The sequence below is a fragment of the Littorina saxatilis genome, linkage group LG13, assembly GCF_037325665.1.
Source record: "Littorina saxatilis isolate snail1 linkage group LG13, US_GU_Lsax_2.0, whole genome shotgun sequence".
In the NCBI taxonomy this organism is placed as follows: Eukaryota; Metazoa; Mollusca; class Gastropoda; order Littorinimorpha; family Littorinidae; genus Littorina; species Littorina saxatilis.
Window position 1 is genome coordinate 11604600 of NC_090257.1, and position 9466 is coordinate 11614065.

The following is a 9466-nucleotide window of genomic DNA, read 5'->3' on the forward strand; positions in this document are numbered from 1 at the left end:
TTGTCAATTTCACTGCCTTTGCCATGAGCGGTGGACTGACGATGCTACGAGTATACGGTCTTGCTGAAAAAGGGCAGCTACTTGACTAAATATTGTATTTTCGCCTTACGCGACTTGTTTATATTTAGTCAAGTTTTGACTAAATATTTTAACATCGAGGGGGAATCGAAACGAGGGTCGTGGTGTATGTGCGTCTGTCTGTCTGTCTGTCTGTGTGTGTGTGTGTGTGTAGAGCGATTCAGACTAAACTACTGGACCGATCTTTATGAAATTTGGCATGAGAGTTCCTGGGTATGAAATCCCCGAACGTTTTTTTTTCATTTTTTTGATAAATGTCTTTGATGACGTCATATCCGGCTTTTCGTGAAAGTTGAGGCGGCACTGTCACGCCCTCATTTTTCAACCAAATTGGTTGAAATTTTGGTCAAGTAATCTTCGACGAAGCCCGGACTTCGGTATTGCATTTCAGCTTGGTGGCTTAAAAATTAATTAATGACTTTGGTCATTAAAAATCTGAAAATTGTAAAAAAAAATAAAAATTTATAAAACGATCCAAATTTACGTTTATCTTATTTTCCATCATTTGCTGATTCCAAAAACATATAAATATGTTATATTCGGATTAAAAACAAGCTCTGAAAATTAAATATATAAAAATTATTATCAAAATGTTTTTTTCGAAATCAATTTAAAAACACTTTCATCTTATTCCTTGTCGGTTCCTGATTCCAAAAATATATAGATATGATATGTTTGGATTAAAAACACGCTCAGAAAGTTAAAACGAAGAGAGGTACAGAAAAGCGTGCTATCCTTCTCAGCGCAACGAATATCCCGCTCTTCTTGTCCACGGGCACTGCCTTTGCCACGGGCGGTGGAGTGACGATGCTACGAGTATACGGTCTTGCTGCGTTGCGTTGCGTTCAGTTTCATTCTGTGAGTTCGACAGCTACTTGACTAAATATTGTATTTTCGCCTTACGCGACTTGTTAGTTCCTCGATCTGCTGCATCAGGGGGACAACGACAGCCTCCTTTAGAAGTCGCAGGATTGCTGGATCCAACAGGGCCTCGCGCAATCCCTCCTTTACGGAGGTGATAGTGGAACTCGACATCGCCGAAGTTGTCGCGTCTGGCGGAGAGCTGAGGGTGGTGCTGTGCAGGGGCTGTTCAACTACGATGATGGTTGAATCGTCAAATGCGTCTAAGTAACTGTCCTCAAGATCAAGGCACGGCCTTTTTTCTGTATCGTCGCTGATAGGCGAGACCTCTCCTCTTCCCCTCTTTGTAGTGTCAGACATTTAAGTTAGCAATGTGATAACGGCAAGGAATAAACACTATGAACAGTCAATGAACAGTCAAGAGCAGTCAACCAAATAGTTCAAATAGTTCAATCGTGTGCCTGTGCCTGTGCCAGTGACTGTGACTGTAGGCAAGCCGTGGCGCGTCACAGATATGGTTCAGTGGAGCAGAAGAACAACACAGTTACACATAGAAATAGCGAGGTGCACGTGAAGTTTGTACAAGCATTTCGTCTGTCACTAGACCGGGTGTCACCGGGTGTCACATCTGGGGAAAAATGACAATACTTGCAAAGAGTGATTTGAAAAACATCAAACTTACTCGCTTATGAGGTGTTTACACGGCTCCATATAAAATAGAGTAAGAGTTGGCAACCTTACTGAATCCGTGGAACCAACAAACACATGAGAGCACAGCCCGTATCCACCACAAAGACATTAGAACTGAGAGCTACAGAATCCTCGCTCAACTGTCCGCCATCTTGTTTTTCTTTGAAAACTTATTGAATGTAGTTGAAATATGAGGCATCAGTGTAACTGTTTGTTGTTGGTTGTTGTACTTGTTGTTGTTGTTGTTGTTGTTGTTGTTGTTGTTGTTGTTGTTGTTGGTTGTTGTTGTTGTTGGTTGTTGTTGTTGGGAAAGAGTTAAAAAGGTATTTCCTTTGGTGAACGTATTTCAAAAATTAAATAAAATGACGGTTGCCATCTTGTTTTTAGAGCGTTTTTTGTTTTTATTCGAGGCAATTGGATTGTGTACCTGAGAAATGTGGGCGTCTTTTAGGTTAGATTCCATTGCGAAAGTACACCCTAATGCATGTAAACGCTTTTTGGGTGTACCAACGTATACAGCATATACACATAACATGACGGTTTTTATATGGTGGCTCAACCAAGGGGTTTGAATGCTTTAAACCTGAGATTGGTTGATGTGCATAATCAAAATGCTTTTAAAGGACGTAATTTTGTGATTGTAACGTATTGTTTTGTCAATAACAAACGTTCCAACAACTTACCTTTCTTGTTTTTGTTTTTTTTATTTCAAAGGACGACCATGAATTGAACGTGAACTTTTGTTTGCCAAGTATTGATATCTTTTGTTTTAGTGTAGCAGACTTGGTGTTCTGCCTATCAGTGCTTCTTTAAAATAAACAAAAGAGTTTTTTCGAACACGTAGCCGAAAGGAACGTTACACCATATCTTTTTGTGCCGTTCATTATATTCAGATTTAAGAAAGACGATTTATAGGAAGCACGTTCTTATGTTCTGAGTCATCCATTTTGACAATAACAGACATTCAGAGTGGTCGACTCATTTCTATGTGTATTATTGTTCAAGTTTAATATCTCTCTCTCTCTCTCTCTCTCTCTCTCTCTCTCTCTCTCTCTCTCTCTCTCTCTCTCTCTCTCTCTCTCTCTCTCTATCTGTCTCCCTCTTTTTCTTTCTCTCTCTCTCTCTCTATCTCTCTCTCTCTCTCTCTTTCTCTCTCTTAAACACCTTTCATTACATTTAATGTCAAATTACGAAACAGTCACAGTGATGGAAGACTTCGTTCTGATTATTTTCATATTGATCATATCTGTCCATATAGCATCATTGTTTCATTAAACATGTTCTGGTAATTCCCAATTTTGATCATAACGTAAGAATTTGTGTATAGCCTGCAACGTGTTTATAGTCCTGTGAATAGTTTTTCTGTCTTTTTATTTTTTATTTCTTTACTTTTATGTTTATCCTTTGTAATTGTTTTACGTTTGTATATAAATATATGTATATAAGATTAGAGCAGTCCCTCTCTGGGCGAGGTCTGGTTGAAAAGAAACTCGTTTATATTGCTTATGCCACAACCCTCGTAAAATAAAATTTGATTTGATTTGACATGATTTGATCTTTCTCTCTCTCTCTCTCGCTCTCTCTCTCTCTCTCTCTCTCTCTCTCTCTCTCTCTCTCTCTCTCTCCCTCCCTCTCTCTCTCTCTCTCTCTCTCTCTCTCTCTCTCTCTCTCTCTACCCCCCCTCCCCAATCTTTCCTCTCAAAAGGTGAACGTTCGAATAATGCACAATTCTCACGCTAGTATTACATGACAACCCCTCCGACCCTCACCCCCCCCATCCCTATACTCCTCCTCCTCCTCCCCTCATCACATGCACACACTTGTCGAAATAATAACTCTATTTTAACGTGGACACAATGGTATGGGAAACGTGTACCACCAAAAGAACATGTTTACATAAGACATAAGACATTAGACATCAGATCATTTATTGTCCATACACTGAAACAATGGATGGAAAAGTGTGGTTCATCTGCTTTTAAAACAACCAAACAACATGTGGCAACAACCATAAAAAAATTAAAAAATTAAAACACTAAAACATACTAAGTAAGAACACCCAAAGTACTCCAGACAGGCATGTCCGCCAACATCCACACTGCACACATACACACACAATACAATACAATACAATACAATACAATACAATACAATACAATACAATACAATACACTTTATTAATCTCTAAAAGAGAAATTGCATTGCTGAGCTTTTGTGTCCGTAATAAAACATACATAAAACATTCAAAAATAAACATTTGTTCTTTGTCATTCATACATTCTTGTGTTCTTATACATTTCTTCAATTCATACATCAATATTCTATCATAATTATGTACACACACACACACACACACACACACACACACACACACACACACACATGCACACACACATAAATAATTAAACAGACAAACAAATAGTATCATGCACAGACTTTTACCCCCCCCACCCCCTCCAGCCTCCTCTTCTCAACTCTCTCCAGCACCCAATAGTTCCTCTAAAATAAAAACAAGTCGCGTAAGGCGAAAATACAACATTTAGTCAAGTAGCTGTCGAACTCACAGAATGAAACTGAACGCAATGCAACGCAGCAAGACCGTATACTCGTAGCATCGTCAGTCCACCGCTCATGGCAAAGGCAGTGAAATTGACAAGAAGAGCGGGGTAGTAGTTGCGCTGAGAAGGATAGCACGCTTTTCTGTACCTCTCTTCGTTTTAATTTTCTGAGCGTGTTTTCAATCCAAACATATCATATCTATATGTTTTTGGAATCAGGAACCGACAAGGAATAAGATGAAAGTGTTTTTAAATTGATATCGACAATTTAATTTTGATAATAATTTTTATATATTTAATTTTCAGAGCTTGTTTTTAATCCAAATATAACATATTTATATGTTTTTGGAATCAGCAAATGATGGAAAATAAGATGAACGTAAATTTGGATAGTTTTATAAAAAAATTTTTTTTTTTACAATTTTCAGATTTTTAATGACCAAAGTCATTAATTAAATTTTAAGCCACCAAGCTGAAATGCAATACCGAAGTCCGGGCTTCGTCGAACATTACTTGACCAAAATGTCAACCAATTTGGTTAAAAAATGAGGGCGTGACAGTGCCGCCTCAATTTTCACGAAAAGCCGGATATGACGTCATCAAAGACATTTATCAAAAAAATGAAAAAAACGTATGGGGATATCATACCCAGGAACTCTCATGTCAAATTTCATAAAGATCGGTCCAGTAGTTTGGTCTGAATCGCTCTACACGCACGCACGCACACACACACACACACACACACACACACACACACACACACACACACACACATACACCTCTATGTTAAAACATTTAGTCATAACTTGACTAAATGTAAAAAGGCCCGTACACATACCTATAATGCGCAACTCTCACGCTAGCATTGCATTGCTTTTCACTAACCCACCCTCCCCCTCAAAACACCAGCCACACACCAGTCCTCTCCCTCATCACCCACCACCTCATCCAACTTAACAGCAGCACAATAGCGTGGCCAGAGACTAGTGACTCTATTGAACATGGACACAATGGCATGTGAAAAGGGTGCCACAAAAGGCGCACAAAAGGCCCCCGTCGAGTGTCGTTTTTCCCCCTGTCAGCCCTTATCCCTCGCACAATGGTCGGGAAAAATAGGATCTCAGCTTCGCACAATGAGCAGAAAACTAGCATCTCGGTCTCCCCGCACAATGGGCCAGGGCTTCGCAGTCTAGGAATATGGCCGTTATCCGTTATGACATATGCTGGAAGGCTTTCCACAGGGGGACCTGTTCCTTACGACCAGATCGATCAGCACAACAGAAAAGCTTGGGTAGGTTAACCGCAAGTGATTCTTAACGAGGGTCTCAAGTTTGGACATTATTATATACAACACAAAACTAACATATCGGTCTCTGCACAATAGGAATATGGCCGTGATGACATATGCTGGAAGGCTTTCCACGGGGGTACCTTTCCCTAACGACCAGAGCGCAACAAAAAAGCTGGTAGATGCAAGTGATGCTTTTCGAGGGTCTTAAGTTCGAACTTACATCAGAAAACTAGCATCTCGGTCTCCCCGCACAATGGGCCAGGGCTTCGCAGTCTAGGAATATGGCCGTTATGACATATGCTGGAAGGCTTTCCACAGGGATACCTGTCCCTTACGACTAGAGCACACCAGGAAAGCCAGTAGGTTAACTTGTGACTGATGCTTTTTGATGCAAACCTGGCATTTGTTTGTGATTTCAACCAATCTGATCCATCGCTTATAGTTCACCACCCAGCTGGACACTTTCTCGTGTGCATCACCCCGGACTTCGGAGACAGAAAGCATTCAGTGAATCAAGACAACAGCTTTCTCGACTTTTAGCCCTGCGACCAAAGAAACATTGTGGTGGTTTAGTAACCTGCAGCAGAGTCTTCAAATAACTTGGCTTTCTTGATCATTCCTCGCAGAGATTTACAGATCCAGATTTTTTTTATCATTTGAGACACGTAGCGAAAGAAAAGGCGAGGAGAAGATGACTTCAGCAAAACCCAAACTATAACAGCAGAATGCCTATTACCTCCTTTCCAGAGAAGAAAAGTGACCATTGTGAGACAGGGGACAGGCAAAAGTGGACTCAGACATCACAGTCATGTCCACAAAGTTCCACACCGGAGGTTCTATGGAGTGTCCCTTTCGCGCATCTCTATTATGACGGTGAACACTTCCCGCAGGACTGTTCCACACACCGGAACTTACGAGCAGAGATCTAGTCTAAGGTGCACGAAGGGATAGTGGGTGCCACCCAATCCGCGGGGTCTGATTGGTTGACATTATAAGATGTTTGGTGGCTTGTTGACAGACCAGCTTTTTTGTTGGTCCAAGGGGACCATACCGTCTTTTGTTTCATCTTTATTGACCAAGGCCGAAGGCCGCGGTTGATAAATATGAGACAAAAGGCGATATGCTCCCCGACGGAGGACCAACAACAAAATGCTGGTCTGACAACAAGCCACCAAACATCGTTTTTGTCGTCATTTTGGTTGTGCAACAAAATGCACAATAACCCACAGGGAGACGAATTTTTAGAATCCAACTCCGGGCCACAAAGCATCGTCACAGTAGCTCGAGATAACACGTCAAACTTGTATGTGACGTCAAACGTAGCTTGTTGACGCTTTTCTTCCAGTCTGAAAATGTACAGAGCTGCGATCATACCTGTGAGTTCAGTAAGTGTTGAGCATATTTCTTTTCTTTTAAGTGTTTATGACTTTTCGTTGTGGATTTTGCGATTACAGAGATAAGTTGCAAATTGACCATGAGTCGCCGCGGTAATTATCAACATTGATTGGGTCTTTGAGAGTGAATGCTTACAATCGTTGTCCTCGGAAACACAAATCCAAAGCCGCGATGGTTCCACACATCAAACAATCAGCCTGATTGGCTTTTACTTTGACAATCCACGTTTCACCTCAAAGCTCAAACCCATTCACCACCTCGAGTTATTGCATGGGGAACATGAGATTTATTTCCCAGGTGTTTGTGAATGAAAACTCGTGAAAAGGATGACAATGAGATGTGTTGTGATTTCTACCAATCAGACCCCGCGGCTATCTCCCACCCACTTGGCTGGCACCCACTTTCGTTTCGTGCACCTTAGCCCTGCCGACACGCCGATGAAAGGGAGTACTCTCTGGCCTTCTGGACCGAGGTGCACGAACCAAAAGTGGTGCCACCCAAACGGGAGAGAAAAATCTTTTAATAAACTTTTATCACCACTCTTACCCGCCACGGTTGTCCTAGTGGTAAGGCGTCCGCCCCGTGATCGGGAGGTTGTGGGTTCGAACCCCGGCCGGGTCATACCTAAGACTTTAAAATTGGCAATCTAGTGGCTGCTCCGCCTGGCGTCTAGCATTATGGGGTTAGTGCTAGGACTGGTTGGTCCGGTGTCAGAATAATGTGACTGGGTGAGACATGAAGCCTGTGCTGCGACTTCTCTCTTGTGTGTGGCGCACGTTATAATTATGTCAAAGCAGCACCGCCCTGATATGGCCCTTCGTGGTCGGCTGGGCGTTAAGCAAACAAACAAACTCTTACCCGCTCCGACATCTTCCCTCCCTCGCTCCTTCCCTCCCCCCCCCCCCCCCCTAACACATTACCTATTTTCATGTCCCTAATAGATATTAGTATCCCCATAGTATAGTACGAGAGAGAACAAACCGCAGGGTCTGATTCGTTGAAATCATCACAAATCTCAGTTTCAACCAATCCAACACCGCGGGTGGCTCCCGTTTGGGTGTTAACTTCCTCGTAAATCTCAGCCCTGGAGAACCTCCAGTGCATTGCAGTATTCGTCAGGGCCTCCTCGGTTTCTGCCTGACTGAACGACGAAGAAATAATCATCTGAGACAATACTGCCCAGCTTCTTAAAAAAACCATTTCCCCTCATATGTAAGCGATTATATAAACCATGTTTGAGGTTTTTTTTAATGTGTGTTTTTTAAAGGGGATAATTGCCTGGCGGATCTGATCGAATATTGCCGCCATCATGGACACAGTAATGACAGTTCTTCTTCTTCTTCTTCGTCGTTCATGGGCTTAGACTCCCACGTTCACTCATGGTTTTAGCACGAGTGGATTTTTACGTGTATGACCGTTTTTACCCCGCCATTCAGGCAGCATACGCCGATTTGGGGGGAGGTATGCTGGGTATTTTCGTGTTTCTATAACCCACCGAACTCTGACATGGATTATAGGATCTTTTCCGTGCGCACTTGGTCTTGTGCTTGCGTGTACACACGAAGGGGGTTAAGTCACTAGCAGGTCTGCACATAAGTTGACCTGGGAGATCGGAAAAATCTCCACTCTTTACCCACCAGGCGGCAGCGACCGGGATTCGAACTCACGACCTCCCGATTAGGAGGCCGACGTCTTACCACTGCGCCACTTCGCCCGTCTTAATGACAGTTCAAATAAGACCTTGACTTTACATTTTAAAACGTGATCAATGGGTGGTGGTCACTTTTCAATAAATACTATGGCACCTCCCTTTGAAGACCCTCTGATTTAGGTCATCGTCACGGTAAAGTCATTATATTGTCCCCGATGTTCTGCTCAAAAAAGCTGTACATTTTCTTTCATTTGAAGACTCCCTCATTTTGACCTGTTGGGATCATTTCGTTGAGTCTGTTTCCTGTGCTGCCATGAGACGTTATCCAGCTCCGAGGGTTTATATTCTGCCAGTGATACCAGAAAGTTTGAAACATATCGTTTGTTATTGTTCTTTACTATGCTGCCTGCATGTTTAGGTCTCTTTTTCTATGGTTTTTATCGGGTGTTTGTTTTTTTTTCGTTTTTTTTTTGTTTTTGTTTTGGTTTTTTTTTGGAGGGGGAGGGGTCTTGTGCAAAGTGAGTATTGCTTTTATTTCAAAGTGATACACAGATCTCCTGCGTTGCACCAATATTATAGGGGCTAGGGCACTATTATCTGCTGAACAAAATATAATTATTATGTCTTTAAAGGGGGGTTCCACGGTACTACTGTACAGGTCAGGCGAATGAGGTTCCCTTTTCTGTGTCTGGCTTCTCCATCACTCCCTATTAGTTCCTCCACAAGTAGCTTTGTTGCCACTGATTGTACTTTTGTCCCACTGTCAATAAGGCTTTTCACTCCGGTCTCCGGACGAGAGGACTTATTTGTGGCTTGACTATTGTGACCAGCAGCAGGAAAGCGATTGATATGTTTACTGCAAAATGAATTAGTTTATTGATTTAATTTTTAAGGCTTTGGTTGAATTTGTGTTTTGTGTTGCCATGACTCTCGTCTGACTCT